The following is a 19,067-nucleotide window of genomic DNA, read 5'->3' on the forward strand; positions in this document are numbered from 1 at the left end:
TTACTATTAGATTTTAATTTGTCTTCAAAATTATGAGTGCATTTTTGGATGGCTTTTAAAATACTATATTTTTCTTTAGCATTATACATTTAATTGAGGTGAGTCTAGGTTTTAACTTATTTTGAGACAAAAATCTCAGTGGAGAAGGGACACATTATTGGGGACAAGAACTCACTGAGTTTCAAATGTGTGGGAACTATTTTACTTCTTAAGCTGGGTGATGAGTTTTATGTATCATATTTGGAGATATTAAATACACATGAAAATTTAAATTTAAGAGTGTCTCATTCTCTAACCAGTCATGCTATATAACTAGGTACATTATTATTTGTAACAATATTATACACTTATATTTTAACATAATATTCATTAATTTTATCATGCCCCATTTCCTCAACTGGAGTGTGAGCTGGTTTATTCTACATTGCCTTGTTCATTTTTTAGACTCTTGGGCATGGAGTTCTTCAATGAATAAGCTTCAGTCGATTTACTCATTAGAAAATGATATGAAATAATGTTAAGAATACAGTTTTCTCAGCTAAATCTCTATAGTATTTAATCTAGTTTCACATTCTGAAAATTTTGAGTTGTTAGTTAATTATGCTTAGCCTTTTCATTTTGCATATTACTTGCTTGTTTCTTGCCTAGATTCTGATTTAATATACCTTTTCATATAAGCAACTCCCATCTTCAGAATGAATATGTCCTGCATAAAACCACATAAGACAAGTAAATAACATACTGTGGGGGCTAAGTACAATATCAGGTTAGTCTATTTCCTTCAAAGAGCCCTGGATCCAAGAGCCCTGCAGTTTTATAATTTGTTGAGGTATAAGACAGTTCTTAGCTGAGCTGACTCTTTAAAAAAGAAAGGAAAAAGAAGCTTTACTAAAACAAGTGCGCACTTAACCCCCACCACAGCTTCATTTGCAGTGGTATTTAAACTACAATGGCATTTAGTGCAAATTTTCTATTTTCTCTTGTAAACGTTTGGAAAATGCTTTCCATTGTAACTTTTAAAATACTTTTAATAACAATAATATAAATTTTATCTACTATTAAGTCCAAAAGAAAATGGCAATGTTTATAAATAATTTTAATTTTTCCTTCTTGACAGTTATTGTCCTTCATGTATCTTGAGTTTATGACTTTCTGGAAAATCTTCTATTACCATTCCACCATTCTGCATATACTCTTTCTCTAGTCTTCCTCTCTTCCTAGAATTTTCTGATGAGTTTTGAACCTTTCTTTTCCTCCACGTCTCACAACCTCTCTCTCAACTAAATTTTCTCCATGTTGTATTTTTTTTTTTTTAATTTCTTCAGATCTATCTTCTTCAACTTCTCAAGTTCACATGTGGTAAGAGAACCTAAAGTTCTAATCCTGAGGTAATGTAGTAATGGATTGGCCAAAGTGTTCTGTAACATCTTACAGAAAACCCAAACAAACGTTTTGGTCAACCTAATGTCTGCCTATCGGCTGAGGAGTCCCTTTCTGAGCTGTTTTCTCCTAAAGCATGAGGTTTTAAATGTGTTTGTTTAAATATTATATTCCCATTCTGAATGTTAGTTTTTTCCATTTTATGGTTTTACTGAAAATAAAGCTTATGTTCCCAATAAGCTTCATATAAACAAGAGAAGATTCATTATTCAAACCACACATAATTTAACTAACAACAATATACAGACTGGCCAAAGGTGATGTTTCATCTGTGTTCTTTAAAAAAACAAAAAATTCCCTGGTATGGCCATCTTCAGGCAGGATTTTAAATTTGGGAGAAAAATAAAGGAAGGTATTTGGATTCTAACCTTTGCTACAGTCTGGCCGTGGGAACATTCCAAATATATTTTGGGGTCCTTTAAAATCATTTCACCAGGACTGAAATGCTTTCACTAAAGATGGACTTTGCATAAGAGTTTATTATTCAATGTAGGAGGTGATTTAGTTATTCTTCTAATATTAGTAATTTTTTGTAAACTGGGAGTAAGTGATGGAATTCGGGCAATAGGGTATATATATCTAAAGTTGACTGCTATCACTATTGCAAAGTTGCCAGTCTGTTCATTAGAGATTAGGGGAATATTCAGGAAATAAGATTATTGATTCTTCTAAGTACAGGGAGGATTTATAATAACAATGCGTTCTAATTCTTTATCTTCGTCTGTAACATATTGCTAATATTTTTATTTGAAGTGATGAACAGGGCAGTCTTCTTGCTTTTATAAAGGCTCACTCTTTTCAAGGTTGTGCCAATTGTGCTAGTCAAAATGACAAATGCCACGTATTACTTTTCCTTTAACTCTCCCCCCATAAGCAATTCTGAGAAGAGAGAAAATCCTTCTGTGTCTCTGAGACTTTGCACGAGGTCCTCACTGTGGGAAATGTTCCTCTTTTCGTCACCATTCCTCAGCCTTACTCCCATAGCACCCCCAGGTTTTTACTCTATCTTTGTAACTTGTGATTATCCTGTGGGATATAGTCTGTATATATTCAGTCTGAGATAGACAGATATTCTCTGAATTCTCTTAACACTGTATGCAGGGTACTGTATTATAATTATCTATTTATTTGAATGATTCTTTACTATTCTCTGATTATTAGATTAGGAGCTTATTGAAAGCAGAGATTTTCATCATCTCAGTTTTTCCAGTGCCCAGCATACTACAAATAAAGTAAACGAAGAAAAAAATACGATCTGGTTTAATTACTAGGTTTTAAATTAAGGGTTTATTATATTATAAAAATGATGTTTGAATACAGCTGCTATAGAGTTTCTACTATTCTCCTAAGAAGGACAGCATTTCATGACAGCTATGTTTAGCTAAGCAAAATCATTAGTCAATCTGAGTGTGAACACAGGAACAATTTTGTTAATTTCCTTTCTCAGTTTACCTTCAGTTGTTTGTGTTATCCTTCAGTCACTAAGTTGTGTCCGACTGCGATCCCATGGACTGCAGCATATCAGGCACCCCTGTCCTTCACTATCTCCCAGAGTTTGCTCAGATCTTCAGTTACTGAAGATTGCACAAAATTTACCTGCTGACTTATATCAAAACCTTTTCATGGTAACAATGGTGGAATTATAAATACTTTATTCTCACTATGTATAAAATTTGGGGACTGAAGACTGATTCAGATTGAAGAATGCAGAAGTTTACTTTTGTTCTGACTCCCCTCTCAGTTATGAAAATCTTATCCTACTACTTTTTGGTCCAGAAAAACTGATATAAAAAACAAAAACTCAAGCCTTGGTTAACGAATTTATGGACATATTTGTATAATTTACATAAGTATATGTTTATTATCTGTCTTACAGAAATTCAGTTATGTCCTAACTGGAAATTTATGGAGGATAATTCTCATAAATTCAGTTTACACATTGCCTGGTCCAGCACCATGACAGATGTGTAATGCATGTTTTTTTATAATGATGTAAAAATGTTCAGTTGCAAAGGTGGGCTGTGGTCACATAATCTTCCTGTTCCCTGCTCAATGAATAATTCAAGTAGTAGCCTTCACATTCCCCATAAGATTGAGAAGATACACCTATTCCCAAGTCTTGTTTTCTATTATTGAGATGTAAGGAGCTACTGCAAATGCAGAGTCTCTGGGGCCTTGTTACAGGGGCCAGCTTCAAGTTTCTATTGTGAACTCAAAAGGATATGTCAGGAGAAACTTTAGAATAGAATCCCTAGTGAAAGAGCAGGCATACTTTCAGGGGCAGTGTCTGTATTACATGGAGAGTGTGTATGTATTTGGCAAAATAGTGTATGAATTGAGGGGTGTTCCTTCACTTGCTTTGTGTTTTATGAACATAGCCAGATATTGAAATCTCTCTAAGGATGTTATTTGAAAATATACAATCTTACATGGGGAAATATGGATACCATATTTTGAAATTATGTATCTTATATATGGTTATAATATGGTGCTACACCTTAATTAGATAGCTATAATTGACATATATGAGAATTTTAAATAGTTGTATGATTATGTGAGGGGACAAAATAAAAAAATAAAATGTAAACCTAAATGCAAACCTATATGTGATGTGGCTATCTGAGTGATTTTGTAACAATTATCCACTGGACAACAGCAAATGAGGCCATTCATTAGGTTTTTGGAACCTGGGGAGAAGCTGTATGTAATGAAAAATGTTCTGCCTTGAATCAAAAATTTATATCTGTACATTATTGGAGCCTTCAAATTTCACTCCAAATATAACAATTATAACAAAATAAATTTTCTGTGTTTATAAAAGATATTAAATATTTCATGAGGGAAAATAGTGCTAAACTTTAGTAACAGATTTCCCATAATCAAGAAAAACAACTTACTGTGTTTTTTTTTTCCCCTGACCAAGGTTCTGATTTACTGAACCAACCACTTTCTACACTGCTAAGTTTCCTTTCGCAAGCATTGCCTGGAAAGAAAGTCCTAGGTGAGTAGTCTCAAAAATATTGCTTCATTTACAATTTTAAATGATATTTTCATAAGAAGTCTGTTGACAAAGACAGCCAAAACAGGAAAACAATAGAAAACTTTATGATGTATAAAATGAATTCTTCAGACGAATTTGGTTTCGAAATGCCAAGGGTTATAAGTCAAATGTATGCAGCACATATTACTATTTATTACCTTGCATTGGCTGAAATTCATCTCTTCTGACAACCTTGGGTAAATCATGTTACATATTTCATAAAATATGAGTGCTGGTCCTTTTCTGAAGATGCCACTTAGTGTGTGAACTCACTGCCATTGGCTGCCTCCCAGTTGCTGTAAGCTCCCTTAAGACCACTACTTCTGCAGAGTCCTATGGCAGTTGAATCAGAGAAGAAAAGGTATTTATAGAAAACATATGCAAAAGGTTGATAGCTCGTCCAGTTTTTAGTGCACAGACTGACAGCTAAATACAAATTGAGAAATGTAAGTTTCACTTCAAGCAAATTTACTGGGTGAAAACCTCATTTTTTCATTTCATTTGAATACATTCACTGGCTTCTCAGAATATGCAACTTTATAGTGAGCATATTTTTTATTCTTGAAGGCTCATTATTTTACAGTGAGGTTACTGAACCTAGACCACATAGAGCAGATTACCCAGCATAATATTAATCAAAATATACATGGCAAATGGGATTCCATACAGTGCCATACAGGCGTCTGTTTTTAACACAGAATAAAAAAGTGTGTTTAGCTCCTTTATTAAAAGGTATTATGGACAATTTATTTTTAAGCCATCTCTCTTAGACTGTTAACTGGCATATAATTTAATGTACTCTCAAGGAACTTGACTTTTACTGTTTCTTTCAAAACAATGATATATAAAAGCACCTTGATATAAAGATGCCTTTGACCCTGAGAAAAGACTTAAATAGATAAGAATAAATTAAATAATATTTTAGATGCATGTAACAGTTACTCTGGATCTTGTAAAATATTTTCTGTTGCCATGTATGCCTTGATGAAAAAATGAGGCCAGTTCTGTTTCTAAAGGCATAACTTTTGTTCTCTGAATAAACCATATCAGCTTTGTAAGTTTTGCTTAAATCTGACAGAGTTGCCAAATGCCTAAATATTTCTAAACCAACAAATGAAAGGAGATCCTGTGAATTTTTATGAGAGAAATAAATTCTATTATGTCTGTTTAGGAAATTTGGGACAGTTTAGAGGGTACTGGATTTTATACTATCTTTATTCAGTTCAGTTCAGTTCAGTCGCTCAGTCGTGTCCGACTCTTTGTGACCCCATGAATTGCAGCACGCCAGGCCTCCCTGTCCATCACCAACTCCCAGAGTTCACCCAAACCCACATCCATCAAGTCAGTGATACCATCCAGCCATCTCATCCTCTGTCGTCCCCTTTTCCTCCTGCCCCCAATCCCTCCCAGCATCACAGTCTTTTCCAATGAGTCAACCTTTCGCATGAGGTGGCCAAAGTACTGGAGTTTCAGCTTTAGCATCATTCCTTCCAAAGAAATCCCAGGGCTGATCTCCTTCAGAATGGACTGGTTGGATCTCCTTGCAGTCCAAGGGACTCTCAAGAGTCTTCTCCAACACCACAGTTCAAAAGCATCAATAGTATTTTCTTAATAGAGAAAAGGAAGCCAGTTCACTTCCACTGAAATATAGCCAGATAATTTAATACTAAATAGGCAATAGGGATAATGATAGGAGAAAAACACTAGGCTAAGAAGTGTAAAACAAAACTAAACGTTGTGACATTTTTAACTGAGTAAATTTTTTGAATGCTAAGTGGCAACAAAACATAAATCATAAAGGTAATGCAAGAATGCATGCTCTTTTCAAAGAAGTGAAAATATTTGAGAATAATACTAGTAAGTGAAAAACAACAACAAAAGCAGCAGTAAAACCTTGGCATCACCCCTTATTCCTCTGGCAATAAGATTCCATGTCTTGCTCTAGGTACCCAACATAAATGATTTGGAAGGCGTCCTAAAAACCTTTTCTATATATTTGCATAGTTATATATATTATTATTTATATCTATATATTGAATGTCCAGGAGATCTTCCCAACCCAGGGATTGAACCCCAGTCTCCCACATTGCAAGCAGATACATTACCATCTGAGCCACCAGGGAAGTCCATATATTATTATTTATATCTATATATTGAATGTGTATACATGCATGTTTACGTATATGTATTATACACTACATATGTTTGTACATATGTATGGGCTTCCCAGGTGGTACTAGTGGTAAAGAACCTGGTTGCCAATTCAAGAGACATAAGAGATATGGGTTTGATCCCTGGGTTGGGAAGACCTCCCGGAGGAGAGCAGGGCCACCCACTCCAGTATTCTTGCCTGGAGAATCCCATGGACAGAGGAGCCTGGTGGGCTACAGTCCATAGGGTTACAAAGAGTCAGACGTGACTGAAGTGATAGCACAGCACACACGTGTGTGTGTATGTGTGTGTGTGTGTGTGTATATTCCACATATAATTTAAAAATTTTTTTCACTTGAAGTAAAATGAATCAATATTTTGGTATATGTGTCTTTTGTCGGCTTTTTCATACTGTTTTTAAGTGTGGCTAGCAGAGACATTACTTTGCCAACAAAGGTCCGTCTAGTCAAGGCTATGGTTTTTCCTGTGGTCATGTATGGATGTGAGAGTTAGACTGTGAAGAAGGCTGAGCGCCGAAGAATTGATGTCTTTGAACTGTGGTTTTGGAGAAGACTCTTGAGTCCCTTGGACTGCAAGGAGATCCAACCTGTCCATTCTGAAGGAGATCAGCCCTGGGATTTCTTTGGAAGGAATGATGCTAAAGCTGAAACTCCAGTACTTTGGCCACCTCATGCAAAGAGCTGACTCATTGGAAAAGACTGTGATGCTGGGAGGGATTGGGGGCAGGAGGAGAAGGGGACGACAAAGGATGAGATGGCTGGATGGCATTACTGACTTGATGGACGTGAGTCTCAGTGAACTCCGGGAGTTGGTGATGGACAGGGAGGCCTGGCATGCTGCAGTTCATGGGGTCGCAAAGACTGAGCGACCGAACTGAACTGAACTGAGTACTAAGTATCTTAACCATTTCCCTACTGATAGACATTGGACTAATTTAAATTTTTGTTTACAAATGTAAAGAAATCTTTATGTCTCTGAGATAGATTTCTAAGTGATTGATTGATTTTCCTGGATATTCTAAAATTTTCTCTAAGCAGTTTATGCTTGTTTGTATCTCTTCCCCCAATGGTAAGAGAACTCCTCTCACATCCTCATCAACACTTTATATTATCAGCCTTTATTGATAATCTACTGGTAAAATTTTTCATTAATTTAATGTGCATTTCCATTACTACCAGTGAAACTGAGTATTTGTACCTGTTTATTGCATACACACAGACATACACAGACACACACTCTTACAAGGATTGTAATCTTAATCCCCATGAAACAACTCATCCTGGTCGATTTTATTTTCTTTATTTTATGGAAAAGAAAACAGGGTGCAGAAGCATTATGCGGCTTGCCTCAGGAGTTCTGGTATGGTTCTGCAGGAGGGCTCTACCTCAAGGTCTTTTATAAACCTGCTATCAATGTGCCAGCTGGGGCTGCAGTCATCTCAAGGCTAGACTGGGGTAGACCGCTTTCAGGTTGGTGTCAGGATCCAGTTCTTCGGGGTCTGTCAGTGTTTTGCTGTATGGGTTTCACTACAAGTCAGCAACATGGCCTCCGACTTCCTTCAGAACCAGAGAGAGAATGATAGAGGCTGAGCAAACAGAAACTAGAGTATTTTTGTAACTGATCTCAGAAGTGATAGATCTCAGAAGTCCATTACTTTTGCCGTATTCCATTCAACAGAAGTGAATGATTATGTCCAGTTCACAAAGTTAGGGCATTGTGCAGGGGATATACACCGGGAGGTAAGCCTCCTCAGGGTGTTAGAGGCTACCTCCCACAAATGCGGAGGATGATGGAGGCCTGCTTTACAGTTTTGAATTCTTCCCACAGAAGAATATGGTAGGATTCCTTAATGGAATAGTTTTAATTATTTTGTTATTGTGAATGTGTTTAGTCAGTCAGTCGTGTTTGACCCTTTGCAACCCAATGGACTGTAGCCCACCCGGCTCCTCCATCCATGGGCATTCTCCAGGCAAGAAAACTGGAGTGGGTTGCCATGTCCTCCTCCAGGGGATCTTCCCAACCCAGGGATCGAACTGAGGCCTCCCATATTGCGGGCGGATTCTTTACCGTCTGAGTGAATGGGATTTTACAGATTTCTACTTGGAGATGGCATTGCTGTTAAACAAAAGTTTCTCTCTCTGTGTATGAAACGTTTATAAATTTTATTTTTATTTTACTTTTTGAATTCAATTAGCATTTTGATCTGCAAATAATAATGATTTAAGTTCATTTATTTTAATGAAGTATAACTGATTTACAATTTCATATTAGTTTCAGGTAGGTATTCTGCATAGTGGCTGAACATGTTTGCTGATTATACTCCACTTAAAATCATCACAAAATAATAGCTATATTTCCCTGTGCTGTACAGTACCTCCCTGTAGCCTATCCATTTTACACATAGTAGACTGTACCTCTCAGTCACCTATCCCCACCCTGCGTCTCTTCCATTCCCTCTGGTAAATATCAGTGTGTTCTCCATACTTGTGAGTCTCTTTCTGTTTTGCTATATTTATTTGTTTCATTTTTTAAGATTTCACATTAGTGAAATGTGATATTCTCCAGGTTCATCCATACTGCTCCAAATCTCAGCCACTAATTTTACAGCTGAGAAATAGTTCATTGTGTATATATTAATCTTCTTTACTCGTGTATCCATTAATGGAATAGTTTGCTTCTGATCTTTAGTATTACAAATAATGTTGCTATGAATATTGGGGTGCATGTATCTTTTTGAGTTAGTGTTTTCATTCTGTTAGACATATACCTAGGAGTGGAGTTGCTGGATTGTATGGAAGTTCTATTTTCACTTTTATGAGGAATCACCATACTTTTTTCCACAATGGCTTATATTCCCACCAACAGTGTGCCAGGGTTCCTTTTTCTCCACATCTTCACCAACATTTGTTATTTGTGCTCTTTTTGATGATAACCGTTTTGACAGGTGTGAAATGACACCTCATTCTGGCTTTAATTAGCATTTTCTAATAATTAGTGATGTTGAGCACATTTTTACATGCCTGTTCGCCATCTGTGTCTTCCAAGGGAAAATGTCTATTGAGATCTTCTGCCCATTTTTAAATTGGTTGCCATTGTTGTTATTGAGTTGCATAAGTTGTTTATGTAGTTTGAATGTTAACTCTTTGTTGGTTATATCTTTTGCTAATATTTTATTCTATTCTGTAGGTTGTCTTTTTGTTTTGTTGATGGACTCCTTTATGTAAAAAGCTTAATTTGGTACCATTTAAACTTATGTAAAAAGTTTAATTTGGTACCATTTATTTTTGCTTTTATTTATTTTGCCTTAGAAGACAGATTCAAAAAATATTGCTATGATTTATGTCAAAGAGTATTGTTCCTATATTTTCTTCCAGGAGTTTTATGGTTTCAGATTTTGCACTTAGATCTTTAATACATTTTGCATTTATTTTTCTATATGGTGTGAGGAAATATTCTAATTTCATTGTTTTATGTGTAGCTTTCTAGATTTCCCAGCACCACTTATTGAAGAGACTATATTTTCTCCATTATCTATTTCTGCTTCTTTTTTTGTAGATTGATTGACCATTAGTTCATGGGTTTATTTCTGGCTCTTTATTCTATTCCGTTGAGATATGTGTCTGTGCCGATACCATACTGAGTTGATTACTGTGACTTCGTTCTTTTTTTCTCAGTATTGCTTTAGCAATTCAGAAACTTTTGTGGTTCCATGCACATTTTAGAATTATTTGTTCTAGTTTTGTGAAAAATATCATTGGTATTTAATAGAAAGTAAAAGTGTTAGTTGCTTAGTCACGTCCAACTTTTGTGACCCCATGGACGTAGCCCTCCAGGCTCCTTTGTCCATGGGATTCTCCAGGCAAGAATACTAGAGCGGGTTACCATTTTCTCCTCCAGGGGATCTTCACAACCCAGGGATCGAACCCAGGTCTCCTGCATTGCAGGCAGACTGTTTACTGTCTGAGCCGCAAGCTTGGAATTTAGTAAGAATTGCATTAAATCTGTAGATTGCTTTTGTTAATATTTTAACAATATTAATTCCTCCAGTACAAGAGCTCAGGATATCTTTCCATTTCTTTGTATCATTTTTAATTTCCTCTATCAAGTTTTGTAATTTTCAGAAACTAGTTTTTTGCCCTGCTTAGACTTATTTCTAGGTGTTTAATTTCTTTTGATGCAATTTTAAAGAGGATTTTTTCCTACTTTCTCACAGTTCATTATTATTGTATAGAAAAGCAACAGATTTCTGTATGTTAAGATTATATCCTGCAACTTTACTGAATTCATTTATTCCAATAGCCTTTGAGGGGGGCTTTAGTGGTCTCTGTATATAGTATTGTGTCATCTACATATAATGATAGTTTACTACTTCCCATTCAATTTGGATGCTTTTATATCTTGTATGACTGCTATGACTAGGACTTTCAACTATGTTAAATATCACTTCTAATGTATGTTAAATAGGCTGTGAGTTTGTCATAAATTGCCTTTATTATGATGAGATATGTTCCTTCTGTATCAACTTTGATGAGAGTTTTTTTTTTTTTTCACAAATGAATGTTAAATTTTGTCAAATGCTCTTGCTGTGTCTATTGAGATGCTCATGTGTTTTATTCTTTCTTGTGTTAATATGGTATATCACATGGATTGGCTGACATGAAATCATTCTTGCATCCCTAGGATAAATCTTACTTGATCATGGTGTGTGAACCTTTTATGTATTGTTGAATTTGGTTTGCTAGTATTTTGTTGAGAATTTTTCTCCTTTTTTAAAAAAATTATTTTTTAATTGGAGGAAAATTGCTTTACAATGTTGTATTGGTTTCTGCCATACAAGAACACAAATCAGCTATAATTATACACCTATGACCTCCCTCTTGAACTTCCCTCCCCTGTCCCCCTCCACCCCTCTAGGTCATCACAGAGCAGAACTTCCCCGCGTTATATAGCAATTCCCACCAGCTCTCTATTTTACACATGGTAGTGTATATATGTCAAGGCTACTTTCTCCATTGTCCCACTCTCTCCTTACCCCACTGTATCCACAAGTCTGTCTCTGCATCTGTGTCTTCATTCCTTCCCTGCAAATAGGTTTATTAATACCATTTTCTAGATTCCATATATGTGCATTAATATACATTTTTTTTCTCTTTCTGAATTACTTTACTCTGCATAACAGGTTTTAGGTACATCCATCTCACTCACCTACACAAAATCATTCATTTTAATTTTATTTTATTTTTAAACTTTACAATATTGTATTAGTTTTGCCAAATATCGAAATGAATCCACCACAGGTATACCCGCGTTCCTCATCCTGAACCCTCCTCCCTCCTCCCTCCCCTACCCTCCCTCTGGGTCGTCCCAGTGCACCAGCCCCAAGCATCCAGTACCATGCATCGAACCTGGACTGGCGACTCGTTTCATACATGATATTATACATGTTTCAATGCTATTCTCCCAAATCTCCCCACCCTCTCCCTCTCCCACAGAGTCCATAAGACTGATCTATACATCAGTGTCTCTTTTGCTGTCTCGTACACAGGGTTATTGTTACCATCTTTCTAAATTCCATATATATGCATTAGTATACTGTATTGGTGGTTTTCTTTCTGGCTTACTTCACTATTCATTTTATGGTTAAGCAATATTCCATTGTGTATATGTACCACATCTTTATCCGTTCATCTGTCCGTGGACATCTAGGTTGCTTCCATGTCCTAGCTATTGTAAATAGTGCTGCTATGAACGTTGGGGTACATGTGTCTTTTAGAATTGAGGTTTTCCCAGGGTATATGCCCAGTAGTGAAATTATTGGATCATAAGGAAGTTCTATTCCTAGTTTTTAAAGGAGTGTCCCTACTGTTCTCATAGTGGCTGTATCAATTTACATTTCCACCAACAGTGCAAGAGGGTTCCCTTGTCTCCACATCTTCTCCAGCATTGACTGATCGTAGATTTTTTGATGGTGGTCATTCTGACAGGTGTGAGGTGATACCTCACTGTAGTTTATTTATTTATTTTTTTTCATTTCTCTAATATTTAGTGATGTTGAGCATCTGTTTGTGTGTTTATTGGCTATCTATATATCTCCTTGGAGAAGCATCTGTTTAGGTCTTCTGCCCATTTTTTGATTGGGCTTTTGTTTACCTGATATTGAACTGTGTGAACTGCTTATATATTCTGGAGATTAATCCTTTGTCAGTTGTTTCATTTACAGTTATTTTATCCCATTTATTGAGAATTTTTGCGTCTATATTCATCAGAGCTATTGACCTGTAATTTTCATTTGTTGTAGTTTCTTTTTCTGAATTTGGTATCACAGTAATGGTGACTTCATAGAATGCATTTGAGTTTCATCCTCTTCAATTTTTAAAACTAGTTTGAGAAGGAGAAATATCAATAACCTCAGATATGCAGATGACACCACCCTTATGGCAGAAAGTGAAGAGGAACTTAAGAGCCTCTTGATGAAGGTGAAAGAGGAGAGTTAAAAGCTGGCTTAAACTCAATATTCCAAAACCAAAGATCATGGCATCCAGTCCCATAACTTCATGGTAAAGAGATGGGAAGCAATGGAAACAGTGACAGACTTTATTTTCTTGGGCTCCAAAATAATTGCAGATGGTGACTGTGGCCATGAAATTAAAAGATGCTTGCTTCTTAGAAGAAAAGCTATGACTAACCTAGACAGCGTATTAAAAAGCAGAGACATTGCTTTGCTGACAAAGGTCCATCTAGTCAAAGCTATGGTTTTTCCAGTAGTCCTGTATGGATGTAAGAGTTGGACCATAAAGAAGTGTGAGCACAGAAGAATTGATGCTTTTGAACTGTGGTGTTGGAGAAGACTCTTGAGAGTCCCTTGGACAGCAAGGAGGTCAAACCAGTCAATCCTGAAGGAAATCAATCCTGAATGTTCATTGGAAGGACTGATGCTGAAACTGAAGTTCCAACACTTTGGTCACTGGATGCAAAAAGCCTACTCATTGGGAAAGACCCTGATGCTGGGAAAGACTGAGGGCCAGAGAAGGGGGCAACAGAACATGAGATGATTGGATAGCATCACTGACTCAATGGACATGAGTCTGAGCAAACTCTGGGAGACAGTGAAGGACAGGGAAGCCTAACTCACTGCATTCCTTGGGGTCACAAAGAGTCAGACACAACTTGGTGACTGAACAACAAAAAGATATATTAAAAAAATATATATAGTATAATAACATAAATATATAGTGAATATATAAACAATATACAGTAAAATAATATAAACATTATATTATTTGAATGTCTAGTTTCAACACTAATGTACCAGATTTGCAAAGAAGCAGACAAGTATGGCCCATGCACAGGAAAAAATTTAATCAATAGAACCTGTTCTTGAGTAAGCCAAGATACTGTAGTTGAGAAAGATCTAAAATAACTATTATAAATATGTGAAAAGAACTAAAAGAAAGAGTGTCTAAAAATTAAAAGAAAGTAAGGTCTTCCCAGGTGGCAACAGTAGTAAAGAATCCACCTGCCAATGCAGGAGACACCAGAGATGCGGGTTTGATCCCTGGCTTGAGAAGATCTTCTGAAGTAGGAAATGGCAACCTACTCCAGTGTTCTTGTCTGGAAAATTCCATGGACAGAGGAGTCTGGCAGGTTACAGTCTAGGGGGTCCACAAAACATCAAACATATCTAGCAACTGAGCACTCATGAGAATAATGTACCAATATATAGACAATGTCTGTAAGGAGGTAAAATTTATTTTAAAAAGGACCAAATAGATAGTCAGAAATTGAAAGTACAATACCTAAAGTGAAAAATACAAAGTAGAGACTGAAGAGTAGATTTGTATTGTCAGAGGAAAAAAAAATCAGTAAACCTGAAAGCAGCTTAACTGAGATTATATAATCTGAAACAGAAAAAAAAAAAGCAATGAAGAAAAATAACTAGAAAATTAGAGATATATAAGTCACCATCAATAATAAAAATATATATGTAATGAGAGTTGCAGAAGCCAAGGAGAGAGGTAAAGGATCAGAAACAATATTTAGAGATTAGGGTCAACAGTTTCCCAGATTTGATTAAAAGCTTGGGCTTCCCTTGTGGCTCAGCTGGTAAAGAATCCACCTGCAGTGTGGGAGGCCTGGGTTTGACCCCTGACTTGGAAAGATCTCTTGGTTAAGGGAAAGGCTACCCACTCCAATATTCTGGCCTAGAGAATTCTATGGACTGTATAGTCCATGGAGTTGCAAAGAGTCAGACATAACTGAGCAACTTTCACTTCACTTCACTTTAATCAATATATCCAAGAACTTCAAAGAGCTCCAAGTAGGATAGAGTTGTAGGTTCACATCTAAGCACATCATAAAAAAACCACTGAAACTAAAGGCAAAGAGAGGAATGTTGAATGCAGCAAGGGAAAAATGATTTATCACTTGAAATTATCCTCAATAAGATTAACATTAGGTTTCGCATCAAAAACCATTGTTGGCTAGAAAGCAGTGTGTGCATTTGTTCTCTGTAGTGTCCAACATTGAAATAACCTATTTCGGTGTTGAAAGAAAAAGACTGTTAACCAAGAATCCTGTATCCAACAAAACAGTCAGAAAATTAAGGAGAAATTAAAACATTCCCAGATAAACAAAAACTAAGATTATTTTCCATTAGAAGACTTGCTATACAAGAAATACTAAAGGGGTTCTTTAAGAAGAAATGAAAAAAATCTCAGGCACTTACTTGAATGAATATAAAAAAATAACGATCACAAAGAGGAAATGCAAATGGCAAACAGGCACATGCTCAACATCACTATTTATCAGGGAAATGCAAATCAAAACTACCTTGAGACAGCACCTCACCTGTCAGAATGGTATCATCAAAAAGAAGATAAATAACAATCACTGATGGAGATGAGGAGTAAAGGGAACTCTCCTACAGGGCTAGAGGGAATGTAAATTGATGCAGCCATTGTGGAAAACAATATACAGATTTGTCAAAAACCTAAAAATCGACTGTCGTAAGACACAATTCCACTCCAGGGTATGTATCTGAAAAAAACAAAAGTCTTATTCAAAATGAAAAATGTACCCCAATGTTCATGGGAGCATTATTTATAATTGTCACGATATGGAAGCAACCTAAGTGTCCATCAACAGATGAATGGGTAAAGAAGATGTGGTGTGATTATATATTTATCTATGATGAAATACTACTCAGCCATGGAAAAGAATGAAATTTTGCCATTGACATCAACATGGATGGATTTGGTAGGCATTATGCTAAGTGAAATAAGTCAGATAAAAGACGTATACTGTATGATATCACTTATATGTGAAATCTAAAAAAAAATGCATCCAACTAGAGACTAAAACAAAGAAGAAGCAGCCTCCGTGTGTATGCCCAGCAGTGAGGAAACCAGAAGGGAAAGAGACACGTGTACCCCAATGTTCATCGCAGCACTGTTTATAATAGCCAGGACATGGAAGCAACCTAGATGTCCATCAGCAGATGAATGGATAAGAAAGCTGTGGTACGTATACACAATGGAGTATTACTCAGCCATTAAAAAGAATACATTTGAATCAGTTTTAATGAGGTGGATGAAACTGGAGCCTATTATACAGAGTGAAGTAAGCCAGAAAGAAAAACACCAATACAGTATACTAATGCATATATATGGAATTTAGAAAGATGCTAACAATAACCCTGTGTACGAGACAGCAAAAGAGACACTGATGTATAGAACAGTCTTATGGATTCTGTTGCAGAGGGAGAGGATGGGAAGATTTGTGAGAATGGCATTGAAACATGTATAATATCATGTATGAAACGAGTTGCCAGTCCAGGTTCGATGCACGATACTGGATGCTTGGGGCTAGTGCACTGGGACGACCCAGAGGGATGGTATGGGGAGGGAGGAGGGAGGAGGGTTCAGGATGGGGAACACATGTATACCTGTGGCAGCTTCATTTTGATATTTGGCAAAACTAATACAATTTGTAAAGTTTAAAAATAAAATAAAAAAAAAAAAAGAAGCAGCCTCACAGATATAGAGAATAAGCTAGTGGTTGCCAGTGGGGAGAGGGAAGGAAGGAGGGGCAGTATAAAGGTAGCGGATTAAAGAAAAAATTATTATGGATTATGTGAAATCATGTATGACAAACTTTTGAAATCTGTGAAGCACTATAAAATTTAAAGAATCTTCCATTTAACTAGGAAAAAAGTTACCAAAAAAAGCACCAGTAATAGGACTAGATAAACCTAAACATTGGTAATCCTCTTCTTCTATTAATAATTAACATAAAAGACATCTTCACAAAGCATAATTTTAAAACTGTATTGATTATTCTGGACAGTGTGAGTTCCTGGCATTTCCATAGGAATTTTAGTATTAGTTTGTCAGTTCTGCAGAAAAGCTAGCTAGAATTTTAATATGAATTACTTTAAATCTGTAGACCAATTTGGAAAGTATTCCCTTTTTTACAATATTAAGTTTTTTGAATATGAGATGTCTTTCCATTTATTTAGGTTCTCTTTAACTTTCTCAACAGTATTTTATAGTTTTTAAGAGTACAAATTTTCTACTTTCATTATATTTACTTCTAAGCATTTTATTATGTTTATGCTATTATAAATGACTTGTGCTCTTAATTTTCTGTTGTATTGCTCATTCCTGCAACTGATTTTAAAATTTCTTTATAATAATATATTTATTCACTGCTAGGTATCTTGGATATTAAATTTGACTTTATTAATGGGAAAAATAGGTTGATTCAAGATTCTTATGTATATCTTGAATGATGATCCTATAATTTAGAAGTATTTTGGCCATGTCACCATTTTGAAAGAGATGCTGAGATAGATAACTATGCCAGTGTTTCAGTGCTAAAATACATTTTTATGAGGGTTGATACAGACTTTACCAGATGACCTCTTGGGTTTGAGGACAATGATATTGATAAAAATTCAAGTCATATTCTTATAAAATTCAGTTACTCATTTATGCCATTCTGTAATTCTATAAAGATGTTGTAAAGTGAACCATGAGAGCTTTGATATCATTTTCTAAAGTATATTTATGTGAGGTTTTATTTTAAAGCCTTGCTACCATAAAAATACAAAATGTGAAATCATTTAATATCTAAATAAATTGAACATACCATACATGTTTTTAGTTTCTCAAGCTAAACAATGGCAGCTGTCTGTTGAAATTAACTTTTATGCAGAAATAAAATTTATATTTGATTTTATTTGCGCAATTTGCTAAAATTATTTTTCAGGAAGTGTTATTTTGCATGAAAAATTATAATGAGAAAGCTGTAATTTTGTCAACAGTGTTTTTATGACTTATGTGGATAAAATAAAATTTCCAAGCATAAAAATTAAATGTATGCACATTTTATGTGCATGTGTTCATATGTCTGTCATCAGCTTCTGGAGAGATCTCAAATATCTACTAAGTTAGAAACAACTGATGTATCCGATGGGTTCAGTTAACTCAGTATAGGCTCCATGGATTAGTACATTCATTTTTGAATTTCTGCTTTGTATTCTTTCTTTTCTATTTTACATCCAGCTGCTTTCCCAAAGTATACTTTCAAATATTTAAAATAATTTCCAAAGTACCATTGCCAATATTGAACTCCTGAATTATTCCCTCAAAAGTGTTTGTCCTGGTTTTCTCATTGCTCAGGAAAAAAAGCCTTAAGAGTCATCCTGGACACCTCTTGCTCTCATATCTTACATCCAATTTACCAGATAATTATTAGTTGTTGTACATTTATTGTCTAATTTAGTGCTAATATGAAGTAGATATTATTATCCTATTTTCAGATAAATAGAAGATATTGATAATTATCTTCACAAAGACACAGTTCTTACTACACCAGGCACTGTTGAACACTTTGAACTATTTTACTTATTGTAACCCAAATAATTCTCCTAATAACCATGTGTGGGAGGCTCAACTACTATATCCATTTTACAAGTGGGAAAATGAGGCACAGATTAAGTATAAGAATTTGTTGCCTTAATTCTTATAAATAATGTGTGTAGAAGCCAAATTTGAAACCTAAACATGGCACCCAAATGCAGTAAGTTCCTTTCAGCTGAAAGGAGGAAGTTTTAGGGAAACTTAAATGAAGTACTGCACTAAATGTATAAAATTTTAGTTTTCCTCCCTTACCAGTATCCGACAGGCGTTTACCTGATACCCGACACGTGCCAGGCATTAATGCACAAAGATGGGCACAGCGTGCTTCTTGCACACAGGAAGATTATGATCTTGTTTGAGAGATCAGTGAAACATAAATAACTGAATATATTGTCATCGCTAAATATATGAAACATATGGAGATGAGAGAGAGAGAGAAAAGCTGCAATAAATACTTGTGAAAGATAAATCACTATTTGTAAAATAGTAGTCAA

General features: G+C 35.5%; 1 protein-coding gene across 7 annotated transcripts in view; it reads left to right on the plus strand.

Moving 5' to 3' along the window:
* LOC147369959 (uncharacterized) overlaps positions 1–19,067 on the plus strand; it is a 650,726-nt gene that overhangs the window by 550,921 nt on the left and 80,738 nt on the right. For 6 of the 7 annotated variants that reach the window (XR_015168204.1, XR_015168198.1, XR_015168201.1 and 3 more), the window contains one exon: positions 4,364–4,441. The gene's annotated coding sequence lies outside the window, so the exon portion shown is untranslated. Of the gene's footprint in view, positions 1–4,363; positions 4,442–7,087; positions 7,761–19,067 lie in introns of those variants that run through there. The other variant, XR_015168200.1, reaches the window with a different exon arrangement.

Source organism: Bos grunniens, chromosome 7, assembly GCF_055505025.1.
Source record: "Bos grunniens cultivar Pamir isolate PY7600 chromosome 7, Bosgru_T2T1.0, whole genome shotgun sequence".
Taxonomy (NCBI): domain Eukaryota; kingdom Metazoa; phylum Chordata; class Mammalia; order Artiodactyla; family Bovidae; genus Bos; species Bos grunniens.